Genomic DNA, 14762 nt, shown 5'->3' on the forward strand with positions numbered 1-14762 from the left:
CCAGGCTCCTCCATCCATGGGATTTTCTAGGCAATAGTACTGGATTACTGTGTTATTGTTAATTTCCCCTTTCATACTTGTTAGTAATTGTCTTACATATTGCGGTGTTCCTATATTGGGTGCATAAATATTTATAATTGTTATATCTTCTTCTTGGATTGATCCTTTGATCATTATGTAGTTTCCTTCTTTGTCTCTTTTCACAGCCTTTGTTTTATAAAGTCTATTTTATCTGATATGAGTATTGCTACTCCTGCTTTCTTTTGGTCTCTATTTGCATGGAATATCTTTTTCCAGCCCTTCACTTTCAGTCTGTATGCGTCCCTCGTTTTGAGGTGGGTCTCTTGTAGACAGCATGGGGGTTTTGTTTTTGTATCCATTCAGCCAGCCTTTGTCTTTTGGTTGGGGCATTCAACCCATTTACGTTTAAGGTAATTATTGATAAGTATGATCCCGTAGCCATTTTCTTTATTGCTTTGGGTTCAAGTTTATACACTCTTTCTGTGTTTCCTGTCTAGAGAAGATCCTTTAGCATTTGTTGGAGAGCTGGTTTGGTGATGCTGAATTCCCTCAACTTTTGCTTGTCTGTAAAGCTTTTGATTTCTCCTTCATATTTGAATGAGATCCTTGCTGGGTATAGTAATCTGGGCTGTAGGTTAGTTTCTTTCATCACTTTAAGTATGTCTTGCCATTCCCTTCTGGCCTGAAGAGTTTCTGTTTAAAGATCAGCTGTTATCCTTATGGGAATCCCCTTGTGTGTTATTTGCTGCTTTTCCCTTGCTGCTTTTAATATTTGTTCTTTGTGTTTGATCTTTGTTAATTTGATTAATATGTGTCTTGGAGTATTTCGCCTTGGGTTTATCCTGTTGGGGACTCTCTGGGTTTCTTGGACTTGGGTGATTATTTCTTTCCCTATTTTAGGGAAGTTTTCAACTATTATCTCTTCAAGTATTCTCTCATGGTCTTTCTTTTTGTCTTCTTCTTCTGGGACTCCTATGATTCGAATGTTGGAGCGTTTAACATTGTCCCAGAGGTCTCTAATATTGTCCTCATTTCTTTTAATTCGCTTTTCTTTTTTCCTCTCTGCTTCACTTATTTCTACAATTCTATCTTCTAGTTCGCTTATCCTGTCTTCTGCCTCTGTTATTCTACTGTTTGTTCCCTCCAGAGTGTTTCTGATCTCATCTATTGCATTATTCATTGTATATTGACTCTTTTTTATTTCTTCTAAGTCCTTATTAAATCTTTCTTCCATCTTCTCAATCCTTTTCTCCAGGTTATTTATCTGTAACTCCATTTTGCTTTCAAGATTTTGAATCATTTTCACCATCAAAATTCGAAATTCTTTATCGGGTAGATTCCCTATATCTTCTTTTGTTTGTGTTGGTGGGCAATTATCTTGTTCCTTTACTTGCTGGGTATTTCTCTGCCTCTTCATCTTGCTTATATTGCTTTGCTTGGGGTGGCCTTTCCCTCTTCTTGCAGTTTGTGGAGTTCTCTTTATTATGTAGTTTCTTCGCTGTGTGTGGGGTTGGACAGGTGACTTGTCCGGGTTCCCTGGTTAGGGAAGCATGTGTCGGTGTTCTGGTGGGTGGAGCTGGATTTCTTCTCTCTCCTTTCGAAGACAATGGGCTGCTTTTCTGGGTGCCTGATGTCCTCTGCCAGTATTCAGAAGTTGTTTTGTGGACTTTACTCCGTGTTCAAATGTTCTTTTGATGAATTTGTGGGGGAGAGAGTGGTCTTGCCATCTTATCCCTCCGCCATCTTGTTCCTTCCTCCCCAGAACACTGGATTCTTATATTCCACTTCGTCGTGGAGTATCTCTTCCCAGCTGCTCCAGCAAGGCGCAGCCACTGTACCTTACCTTGGACGAGGGGTATCTCCTCAAGGCCGCCCCTCCTGCTTTGAATGTGGAGCAGCTCCTCTCGGCCCTCCGGTGCCCAAGCAGCCACCGCCTCCTGGACGTGGTACAGCTCCTCTCGGCCACCGCCCTAACCCTGGGCGCGGGGCAGCGCCTCTCAGCCACGATTCTGCACGTGGTCGGCTGCGCCGGAGCCGGGCGTCTCCCGCGTCTGCGCTGCTGGAGCCAGGCGGGTGTCTCTCGCGTCTGCGCCGCCGGAGCCGGGCGTCCTTTACTGCAGGATTTATCAGCTCCCTTTATGTGCTAATGTGTGCCATGAATGGCCAACAATGTAATTTGTATTACCTTACAAGCTTATTTGACTCCCCACTGCCCCTTTTTTAAAAGAATCTCAGTGTTTAGATCCCATAAAATATTCTTTATGACTGTGGCTCACCTCAGTCAGCTGAGCTGGAGCTGACTGTGGCTCAGATCATGAACTCCTTATTGGCAAATTCAGACTTAAATTGAAGAAAGTAGGGAAAACCACTAGACCATTCAGGTATGACCTAAATCAAATCCCTTACGATTAAACAGTGGAAGTGACAAACAGATTCAAGGGATTAGAAGTGCCTGAAGTGTTAGAGTGCCTGAAGAACTATGGATGGAGGTTCATTACACTGTATAGGAGGCAGTGATCAAGAACATCCCCAAGAAAAATAAATGCAAAAAGGCAAAATGCTTGTCCGAGGAGGCCTTACAAATAGTTGAAAAAAGAAGAGAGGCTAAAGGCAAAGGATAAAAGGAAAAATATACCCATTTGAATGCAGAGTTCCAAAGAATAGCAAGGAGAGATAAGAAAGCCTTCCTTAGCAATCAATGAAAAAAAAATAGAGAAAAATAATAGCATGGGAAAGACTAGAGATCTCTTCAAGAAAATTGGAGATACCAATGGAACATTTCATGCAAAGATGGGTACAATAAAGGACAGAAATGGTATGGACCTAACAGAAGCAGAAGATATTAAGAAGAGGTGACAAGAATACACAGAAGAGCTATACGAAAAAGATCATCATGACCCAGATAACTGCGATGGTATGATCACTTACCTTGAGTCAGACATCCTAGAATGCAAAGTCAAGTGGGCCTTAGGAAGCATCACTACAAACAAAGCTAGTGGAGGTGATGGAATTCCAGCTGAGCTATCTCAAATCCTGAAAGACGATGCTGTGAAAGTGCTGCACTCAATATGTCAGCAAATTTGGAAAAGTCAGCAGTGGCCACAGGACTGGAAAAAATCAGTTTTCATTCCAATCCCAGAGAAGGGCAATGCCAAAGAATGTTCAAACTACCACACAATGGCACTCATATCACATGCTAATAAACTAATGCTCAAAATTCTCCAAGCCAGGCTTCAACAGAACGTGACCCATGAACTTCGAGATGTTCAAGTTGGATTTAGAAAAGCCAGAGGAACCAGAGGTCAAATTGCCAACATCTGCTGGATCATTAAAAAAGCAAGAGATTCCAGAAAAACATCTACTTCTGCTTTGCTGACTATGCCAAAGCCTTTGACTGTGTGGATCACAACAAACTTGGAAAATTCTTCAAGAGACGGGAATACCAGACCACCTAACCTGCCTCCTGAGAAATCTGTATACAGGTCAAGAAACAACAGTTAGAACCCAAAATGGAGCAACAGACTGGTTCCAAATCGGGAAAGGAGTACATCAAGGCTGTATACTATCACCCTGATTATTTAACGTATATGCAGAGTACATCATGAGAAATGCTAGGCTGGATGAAGCAGAAGCTGGAATCAAGATTGCCAGGAGAAACATCAATAATCTCAGATATGCAGATGACACCACTCTTATGGCAGAAAGCGAAGAACTAAAGAGCCTCTTGATGAAAGTGAAAGAGAGTTGAAAAAGTTGGCTTAAAACTCAACATTCAGAAAACTAAGATCATGGCATCTGGTCCCATCACTTCATGGCAAATAGATGGGGAAACAGTGGCTGACTTTATTTTGGGGGGCTCCAAAATCACTGCAGATGGTGACTGCAGCCATGAAATTAAGACTCTTGCTCCGTGAAAGAAAAGTTATGACCAACTTAGATAGCATATTAAAAAGCAGAGACATTACTTTGCCAACGAAGGTCCATCTGGTCAAGGCTATGGTTTTTCCAGTGGTCATGTATGGATGTGAGAGTTGGACTGTGAATAAAGCTGAGTGCCTAAGAATTGATGCTTTTGAACTGTGGTGTTGGAGAAGACTCTTGAGAATCCCTTGGACTGCAAGGAGATTCAACCAGTGCATCCTAAAGGAGATCAGTCCTGAATATTCATTGGAAGGACTGATGTTGAAGCTGAAACTCCAATACTTTGGCCACCTGATGCGAAGAACTGACTCATTGGAAAAGACCCTGATGCTGGGAAAGATTGAAGGCAGGAGGAGAAGGGGACAACAGAAGATGAGATAGTTGGATGGCATCACCGACTCAATGGACATGAGTTTGAGCAAGCTCCAGGAGTTGGTGATGGACAGGGAAGCCTGCATGCTGCAGTCCATGGGGCTGCAAAGAGTCAGACACGACTGAGCAAGTGAACTGAACTGAGAGTTTGCTTTGGAAAATACTGCTCAGAGTTGTTTCTCCACTGTCAGTGCATAGTAAGAATACTACTTAGTGGAAATTTAACAATATAACTTGCCTACCTAACCCAAGAGGGCAAAGGAGTAAACTAAATTAAGAACTAACCAAGACATTTTTAAGGGTCACTGTCAATTTCCCTCCTATTTCTCCTGTTCCTTTGCCCTGCTGGTCCCAGAAACATGTGCAAAGAACCCTAACCAAAGAAAAACAAAAGGTTATAATTATGACTTCAAAACTGAAAAGACAGACTCCAGTATCATCATTCCAGTCCTTACGGCTTCACTTAATCTTGTTCATTCCAGTCTACCCAAACAGCAGATAGGACAAATGACTGAAATAGCCAGGATTTTGCACTACGGTCAAGTCAGGGACCACACATAGAAATGCTTGTCTCTACACAAGCCAACTGGAATAGTCAGGCAAATGTTCCATAGGATGCGGCTAGGAAGGCCATAAGTCATACTCATGCTCATTATGACCTCAACAAATAGGCAATGCGACAGTCTGAAGCGTCACCTTTTTATTTATTATCTCTGAGTAAGAGAAATCTGTTACATTACCCATCCAGCATTTATGCCCCCCTTTTCGGATAACAACACACCTTTCTTTTGGGGAGTTGTTCTTCCCCTTTTCTCCCTACCCACCCCCCCACACTTCATGTCTTGATGACATGCCTGTTAATCCAGGCACCCTGTGCTCCATTGCCCGATGAGTGGGTACTGCACCCAAGGTACAGTCAGTTAGACCCTAGGTCACCCAGAAATTTCAAAGGTAAAATAGGGCATGCCCTCATGCACTCTCATGTCTGACTCTTTGCAACTTCATGGACTGTAGTCTGCCAGGCTCCTCTGTCTACTGAATTCTCCAGGCAAGAATACTGGAGTAGGTTGCCTTTTCCTTCTCCAGGCAATCTTCGTGACCCAGGGATCAAACCTGCATTTCCTGTGTCTCCTGCATTGTAGGTGGACTCTTTACCCGACGAACCATTATGAGCCATTGCAGAAGCCCAGAATAGGGTGACACAAAGCCAAAAAAAGGTTAGGCTTTGATGGACATGTCGGTAAAGCTCCAGAGACAGCATTTAAGTTATGTTACCCAGGTCCAATACTTTGGCCACCTCATGCGAAGAGTTGATTCATTGGAAAAGACCCTAATGCTGGAAGGGATTGGGGGCAGGAGGAGAAGGGGACGCAGAGGATGAGTTGGCTGGATGGCATCACCAACTCGATGGACATGAGTTTGGGTAAGCTCCGGGAGTTGCTGATGGACAGGGAGGCCTGACGTGCTGCGATTCATGGGGCCGCAAAGAGTTGGACACGACTGAGTGACTGATGAACTGAACTCAGGTCCCCAGGCTTCCCTGGTGGCTCAGATGGTAAAGAATCTGCCTGCTATGTGGGAAACCTAGGTTCGATGCCTGGGTTGGGAAGATCCCCTGGAGGAGGGCATGGCAACCCACTCCAGTATTCTTGCCTGAAGAATCCCCATGGACAGAGCAGCCTTGCAGGCTGCAGTCCATAGGGTTGCAAAGAGTCAGACACAACTAAGCAACTAAGCAAGCACCCAGGTCCCCAGAGCTGTCCTGGGTCCCCTCCTTTGCAGAAATTCAGCTTTTCTTCCGATCCTCTGAGATGGGAGTGAGATCAAAGACCCCAATTAGAGTAACAACCTTTTGGTTTCCACTTCTGTTATCTTGCTTTAACAGCTGCTGCTCATCATTCCCTGCTTTCGCTTCTGTGATCTTGCTTGCTTGGTGGGAACTTGGGCTGCCTGGGGGAGGGGAAGAATCTGAGCTGTTTGAGCAGGAAAACCCTAAAGACTTGGAAGTTTGCGGTGTATAAAAGATACCCAGAACAAAGCGTGGGCACTCAGCCTCTGGAGGCAACCCCGCTGAGCCCGCACCGATGCTGAATAAACCCTACTGTTCCGCACCTCCAAGTGGCATTTGTATCCTTCCATGGTTCCTACAACATGAGTGCCCACAACATCCTGCCAACAAATATCCAGAGAGTTTCCGTTGCTTGCAGCTGAAAAACATGGCTCAATACACTGAGCAAAATAATCTCAGCAAGTTATGTCCAACTCTTGGTGACACCATGTACTGTAGCCCACTAGGCTCCTCTGTCCATGAGTTTCTCCAGGCAAGAATATTGGAGTGGGTTGCCATGCCCTCCTCCAGGGGATCTTCCCAACCCAGGGATCAAACTCATATCTCTTATGTCCCCTCTGCTGGCAGTCAGGTTCTTTACTACTGGCGCCACTTGGGAAGCCCCTACCTCTCCTTTACTTGGACTTAAAATCTAAAAGTGGCCTGAAAGCTCCCCTGACAGCCTAACCTCCACATTCCGCATAAAAAGGATACTTGGGCTGCACAGTTCACTAGTGATGGTCAGCCTGCCTGTGTGTCCTGAGCAGATTTTCAAACAACTTCCATTTTCCATGTAGATACAACCTAAACTGCTCTGGGTAGAAGGTCTGAGTTGTGACCGTTTTTCCTCCTCTCCTGGGCCAAACTGGCCCTCCACCGCCACTTCTCAAATGCTGCGCGAGAGTGTGTACTCACTGTAAATAGTCCAGGGAGCCTGAGCGTGCCTCCAGAGCCTGTCCCTCAGCACAGCTTTTGGCTTCGTGTTCTGAAGGCTCTTGCCCTCAGTCGGGAGCTCCAAGTACAGAGCGTGGCAGTGCCCACTCTCCGGCTCTTGTCAGTGGCTCACAAGGGATCACCAGGCCAAGGACATTCTATTCTGAGTGTGGCCCCAGTACGTTTCATTTCATTAGCAAAGCACGAGTTTATTCTGGAGCAAGATGTTTGGGCATATTCGCAGAGGTCAACGAGCAGTAGTACTTCCTTATATGCAGAACACAAAATCATCACGTAAAAATCTGACCCAACTGGCAGTATGGGGTTTAAAGTAAACAAACTCACCCCGAAAATGACCTTGCTGGGCTGGCCAAGTTTGCACCTCAGAGTCCCAGGCAGCAAAAGTGGTACAGAGTCTGTAAAAATCAAATTGCAGTGAACTTCGGTTCTCTGGCAGAATGGCTGGGAACCAAAGCGCCCATTTTTCTCTTAGAACAGGAGCCTGCTGAGCATACACTGCAAATCCGGGTCCCTTGGAAAGAGCAAAAACAAAGGCGCGTCAGCTCAGGTTCTTCCCCGCAGGGTAGCCCAGGGCTTTCCAAGCAAGGGCAGGAAGGGAACCCAGACTTGGCCAGGCTTTCCAAGGGAGCTGAGAAGCAGCTGCCCTGCCCACAGCCAGCTGCTCTGCCCTGTCTTCTCAATCTACCTTCTAAGATCAGGACTCAGCTCCCTCATCTGTAAAATGTGAGTAAATAAGAGACTGCACAGAGAAATGCAAATCAAAACTAAAATGAGGTACAACTCTGCACCAGTCAGAATGGCCAGCATTAAGAAGTCTACAAACAATGAATGCTGGAGAGGATATGGAGAAAAGGGAACCCCCCTACACTGTTGTGGCACTAGTGGTAAAGAACCGCCTGCCAGTGCAGGAGACGCAGGAGACCTGGGTTCCATCCCTGGGTCAGGAAGATCCCCTGGAGGAGGAAATGGCAAACCAACGCAGTATTCTTGCCTGGAGAACCCCATGGACAGAGGATCCTGACAGGTTACAGTCCATGGGGTCGCAAAGAGTTGGACACGACTGAAGCAACTTAGCTTGCGTGCACGCACCTCCACTGTTGGTGGGAATGTAAATTGGTATAGCCATTATGGAGAATAGTATGGAGGCGCCTCAAAATACTAAAAATAGAACTCCCATGTGACCCAGCAATCCCGCTCCAGGGCACGTGTCTGAAGAAAGCTGTAATTCAAAGATACATGCACTCCTATGTTCATGGCAGCACTACTCACAACAGTGAGCTGTGACATCGAAACATCTACATGTTCACTGACAGACGAATGGAGAAAGATGTGGTAAATAAATATAAACGTATATATAATGGGATACTGCTCAGGCATTAAAAGAATGAAGTAATGCCGTTTGCAGCAACATTGATGGACCTAGAGATGATCATCCTAAGTGAAATAAATCAGAGAAAGACAAATGCCATGGAATCTAAAATATGACACGAGTTAACTTCTCTATGAAACAGACTCACAAATATAGAGAACAGTCTTGTGGTTGCCAGGTGGGTGGGGGGTGGGGAGGGGTGAATTGGGAATTTGGAATAAGCAAACCATTACAACATAAAGAATGTATAAAAAAAACAAGATTCTACTGTACAGCACAGGAAACTATATTCAGTATCCTGTGATAAACCATAATGGAAAAGAGTATGGAAAAGAACGTGTATATATATATATATAAATAATTGGATCACTTTGCTATACAGCAGAAATTCACACACCATTGTAAATCAACTATACTTGAATAAAATAAATTTTTAAAAAGAAGAGAATGCATTAAAAAAAAAAAAAGTCCTAGTTAGAGAACCAGCGTTCTGGTCAGAGGATGGATTGAAGATGTTCTGAAACACGAGCTTGCCCCAAAATCACCTTGTAAAATTCAAGATAGATGGGCCCCACTCCCAGAGACTCTGATTCAGTATGTCTGGGGGAGGTCCAAGAATATGCAATGCTAACAAGTTCTGAGGAGCTGATGCTACTGCCGGTCTGGGAACCCCACTTTGAGAACTCTTGGATTAGAGAGTATAATAAAGAACTAGGAGATGCCATTGGGATGCTATTGCAATACTGCAATCATTAAGAGCTGATGGGGTAAAATGATGTCAGTGAAATGGAGATAAGTGGTCCAGAAGAGTTCTATCCTGGAGGTACCATGGAGAGGACTAGCCAATAGCTTGGATTGGGGATGAGGGGAAAAGAAAAATCAGACACTCTTAGATCTCTAGCCTGATAGTGGCGGACCTTAAATGGAATCCTTAAGCAGGGATGGATTTGGAAATAAGGGCTGGGATGTTATAACTCTGAGATCTCTGCAACTTAAAAATAATGTCAATCAGGCAGGAGGAGCCTTCTGGAGAACAGCATCCATATCAATCTTGCTTTCATTATATCCCCACATCTGAAGCCAGAGCTTCTTGGTACATAATAAATATTCAGAAAACGTTTGTTAAAGGTTGAAGAATAATAAATGGAGGCTGAGGAACTAGGTTAACCAAAGACACTGGGGTACCAGATGGCGCCACGTTGAGGAGGCTATGAACAGTCACTCTTACGGCATCACCACTGGATCAGCGGTGCCACAGCTCCATCACTTCCAGGCCTTGAGCTGTATGCTGAAGTGGGAGGTTGGGGCAGAAGAAAAGACAGAAATGAGCTCCCCAATTCACTGTAGGGGTATTTAATAGTTAAATATATCACACTTGAGTCTTTCTTGGGTGGGTTTTGAGATGGCAAGGTTTGAACTGTGAACTTAATGAGCATGAAGGCCAAAAGAATCTAGCTAACATGGGTTTTTTAGAAAATAAATCATGGGAAAATCAAGCTGTGCAACTCACAGAAACGAGGCAGGAGGGATGGGGAGATGGAGGAAAGACGGAGGACAGAACAGGAAAAGGGGCTTAACTGAGTCTACCTACCCACCAAGGGTGAAGGGGCCAGTATGGATTCCCCAGGGGAACTTGACCCTCGGGTCCTCACCACATTTGAAACACGGATGATGGACCCTCGGCCTCCGCTCTTACCAAGTTGTAAATTAAAAGGCTGTAATTCCAGCCAGGGGTTCTGGTGACATCATAAACCACAGAACCACAAGCTCAATTCACCAGAAGCCCCAAGATGGAATTACAGCCTTCTTTCCTAATCCAGGCAGCTCTGGTCACTGCCATTTTTTCATGATATAATAGAAGCGAGCGATATTTTAACCATTTGCTCGTGACCTTCCTCATCTAGCAGCTGGGGGTCCCTCTCTCCTCTCCTCTCTCCTCCTCTCCCACCCTGACACGTGCCTTCCTCTTATGTGGTACCCTTTCCCCTTAAGGGAACATCCCCGACTTTCCGCGGCTGCCCCTCCCCAGGCCCCCTCCCCACCCATCTCTCCTTCACCTCTCCTCTGTCTTCTGGCTCCTCTAACGAACTAGCTACATCCTGACTTCTACCTTAAATTCACTTTTCAAAAGAAGCCCCATGTCCTCCGTGTCAAGGACAAGGTCCTGGAGAACAGATCCCAAACTGTCTGGAATAAATTCCCCAAAGCAGTCTAAACTGGAAGTTGTGAATGAATGAGGGAAGTTTATAGTTTAAAGATGAATCTTTCTGAAAGCAAATGAATGCTTCCAGTATCTGTTTGTTCTTGGTGTGGGCTTGAGTCTGAACTTTGATCAAGCTTTGCCTGCCTGACACAGTGTATATCTGGGCACACATTACATCTACCCCTGCTTCCCCATCTTAAGCCAATGGCTGGTACTTAAGTTCTTATGGGAATCGCATGTAAAGGGAAAAGTCACAAGGAAGGGTAATAATACAAGCAGTTATCTGAGGGGTGGGGGAGGGAAGGATTGGGACTTTGGGGTTAGCAGATACAAACTATTTATACACAGGATGGATAAACAACAAAGTCCTACTGGATAGCACAGGGAACTATATTCAACATCCTGTGATAAACCATAATGGAAAAGAATATTTTATTTTTTAAAATTTTTTTTAATTCATTTTATTGGAGGCAAATTACCTTACATTAGTATATTGGTTGGTTTTGCCATACATTGACATGAATCCGCCCCAGGTGTACATGTGTTCCCTTTCTTAAACCCCCCTCCAACCTCCCTCTTCCCCATATCCTCCCTCCAGGTCATCCCCGTGCACCAGCCCCAATCATCCTGTATCATGCGTCGAACCTGGACTGGTCACTTATGATAATATACATGCTACAATGCCGTTCTCCCCAATCATCCCACCTTCACCCTCTCCCACAGAGTCCCAAAGACTGTTCTATATGCCTATGTCTCTTTTGCAGTCTCGTATACAGAGTTCAGGTTCCCATCTTTCTAAATTCTATATATATGCGTTAGTATACTGTATTGATGTTTTTCTTTCTGGCTTACTTCACTCTGTATAATTGGCTCCAATTTCATCCACCTCATTAAAACTGATTCAAATGCATTCTTTTTGATGGCTGAGAAATACTCCATTGTGTATATGTACCAAAGCTTTCTTATCCATTCGTCTGCAGATGGACATCTAGGTTGCTTCCATGTCCTGGCTATTATAAACAGTGCTGCAATGAACATTAGAGTACATGTGTCTCTTTCAATTCTGGCTTCCTCGGTGTGTATGCCCAGGAGTGCGATTGCTGGATCATATGGCAGTTCTATTTCTGGTTTTTTGAGGAATCTCCACACTGTTCTCCATAGTGGCTGTACTAGTTTGCATTCCCACCAACAGTGTAAGAGGGTTCCCTTCTCTCCACACCCTCTCCAGCATTTATTGCATGTAGACTTTTGGATAGCAGTCATTCTGACTGGTGTGAAATGGTATCTCATTGTGGTTTTGATTTGCCTTTCTCTGATTATGAGGGATGTTAAGCATTTTTTCATGTGTTTGTTAGCCATCTTTATGTCTTCTTTGGAGAAGAATATTTTAAAAGAGAATTAATACATAGGTATGACTGAATTTTTTTTGCTGTATGGCAGAAACTAACGCAATACTGTAAATTAACTATGTGTCAATAAAACACAAAAAAGCAATTATCACTTAATGAATGCTTCCTATGTCTGAGATGGGCTTCCCTGGTGGCTCAGTGGTAAAACATTCGCCTGACAATGCAGGAAACCCGGGTTTGATTCCCATGTTGGGAAGATCCTTTGGAGAGGGAAACAGCTACCCACTCCAGTACTCTTGCCTGGGAAACCCCATGGACAGAGGGGCCTGGCAGGCAACAGTCCATAGGCTTGCAAAGAATCTGACACTACTTAGAGACTAAACAACACCACCACTCCAAATACTTACATTCCTCATCCCTCGCCCAGAGGTATTATTTTCCTCATTTTATGGAGGAGGGAGACTGAGGTTCAAAAACATGGAGTATTTTGCCCAAAGTCTCACAACTACTAAGTAAATGCCTTGGATTTGACCTCCACCCAAAACTCTCTACCTGCATGCTCTGTCAGTATCCCCCCACGTAAAATATTTTGAGAATAAATGTTGCATGGGTCTCTAAAAGGGCTTAACAATTGATCTTCATGTAACAGGGGTTTTTTAATTCACAAGGAATGAAAATTCTACACAATTTTAGGGTACAATAAGAAGCAAAAAACACATTCCACGGGGTCTGTGTATTTTGTAAAAAAAACAACAAAGGAAATTATTTCAAAAAGACTATGACTTCCCCCAAACCTAAAACAAACAAACAAACAAGCTTAATTCCACACTGATATAATTTGGCAGGAACAGTGTGGACCAGTGACTCTCTTTATAAGGTGTCAACCACGAAACATCAGTGTTTGAGATGGAGCTTTCCAAAGAGCTCATGGGCACAGGTCTGCCTGCCCACGCTGTGTGTGCCATGCAGGGCAAACCCTGGGCACCTAGGGGATGGCCCCCAGCGGGAGGAGCAGGCCACCTGGGCATCTCGGATGTCCTCCAATGGCAAGAGGGAGATGAGGGGCAGAGAGTCAGTGCTTCAGGGGTTCAAGAACTTGCACTCAGTTGCTAAGTCATGTCTGACTCTTTGCAACCCCATGGACCGCAGCCTGCCAGGCTCCTCTGCCCATGGGATTTCCCAGGCAAGAATGGGCTGCCATTTCCTTCTCCAGGGGATCTTCCCGATCCAGGGATCAAACCCGTGTCTCCTGCTTGGCAGGTGGATTCTTTACCACTGAGCCACCTGGGAAGCCCTTTAAAGAACTTTAGGACTTTATAAAACATACAATGATGCTATCATTGAACAGAGGCTGCAGCTCACCTACTTTACAAAAGAAAAAGAAACACATTTGACATCATTTCAAAATGCTATCCGCAAACATTTGAGAACACGGCAGTCTTGGTTTTAGAAAAGTTGGACTAGAAGAGGAAAAAATAAAGAGAGAGAGCCAGTTTTCTCTTCTTCAGAAAATGCATCTCTGCCTAGTGAACCACGTGTTTGGATGGTTAAAGGAAGATGTGTGAGGTAGTGACCTAATTTTTTCCCTCTAGCATCAGGGATCATAAATAACCTCTTCCCAGAGACTACAAATGGGGAAAGACCGTCAGCATATATTATATGAGGTTACAAAGTGGAAGTGAATGCCACTGTGAACAAGCCGGCGCCCTGCTTCTGCAACTTCAAAGTGAGATGACCAAATCTGGTGATGAGAACAATTTATTCATTCCCAACAACAAACATTTGATTACCAAAATAATCCCACAGCATTTTACTGAAGAATGGAAAACCATCATCAGCTTCTAAATGTAGAAAGACAATGAATCTGAAAACACCATGTGGGTTTTCCTCGTAGACTGAATGTCCAGGATCCCGCTGGCTCTGCACACAGACCTTCAGGCAAAGCCAGCCTTGATCAACTGCAGAGAAAGCAACAAGAGTTCTGATGGGACAGTAGTTAAGAGTACAAGCTCTGGGGCCAGACTACCTAGGGCCACTTGGCCGTGTGATCTTGAACCTTCAGTTCCTTCAGTTTCCTTGTTTGTAAAATGACGATAACAGTGGCCTACCTTGAGACCTCCCTGGTGATCCAGTGGTTAAGAATCTGCCTTCCAATGCAGAGCACACACGTTCGATTCCTGGTCAGGGAACTAAGACCCCACATGCTGTGGGGAGCAACTAAGCCCACATGTCGCCACAAAGAACCCAACGCAACCAAAAGAAACAATAGTACCCTACCTCACGGGCTTGTTGGGAGGATTAAATGAAGTAATACCCATAAAGTGCTTGTAACAGCATGCAGTAAACACTCAAAAGTGACAAATATCATGAGCCTTTTCTCCCCTATTACTATACTTTTGTTGGCTAGAACTCTTGCCAGAGGTAGAAAATCAGTCTCAAACTTAGCTCACTGAACTGAAAAGTCCAGAGGCGTACCAGCCTCAGGTGTAGCTTGATCCAGGGACTGCAGAGGTATTGTCAGGCCCTGATCTCTCTCTCTCTCCCCTCCCCCCAACCCAATCTAGTCGCTCCTTCCTCTGGTGTAGGTCCATTCTCAGACAAGCTTTCCCTTCATGGTGGCAAGATGGTAACAGCATCACCCTATATTCATCCAGGTTTAAGTCCAGCAGGAAAAAATGTAGCTTATACCTCAGTAGAGGCTGCACAGACTTGGGAATTCAGTGTGATAACACCAGTACAAATCAT

General features: G+C 44.6%; 1 long non-coding RNA gene across 1 annotated transcript in view; it reads right to left on the reverse strand.

The window, feature by feature from the left end:
* Positions 1 to 14762, reverse strand: part of LOC129553161 (uncharacterized) — a 205494-nt gene that overhangs the window by 145110 nt on the left and 45622 nt on the right. The window contains exon 2 of the long non-coding RNA XR_008685406.2: positions 7421 to 7607. This is a non-coding gene — a long non-coding RNA (uncharacterized LOC129553161). The remainder of the gene's footprint in view (positions 1 to 7420; positions 7608 to 14762) is intronic.

Source organism: Moschus berezovskii, chromosome 18, assembly GCF_049115385.1.
Source record: "Moschus berezovskii isolate FMDL1 chromosome 18, NW_MosBer_1.0, whole genome shotgun sequence".
Taxonomy (NCBI): domain Eukaryota; kingdom Metazoa; phylum Chordata; class Mammalia; order Artiodactyla; family Moschidae; genus Moschus; species Moschus berezovskii.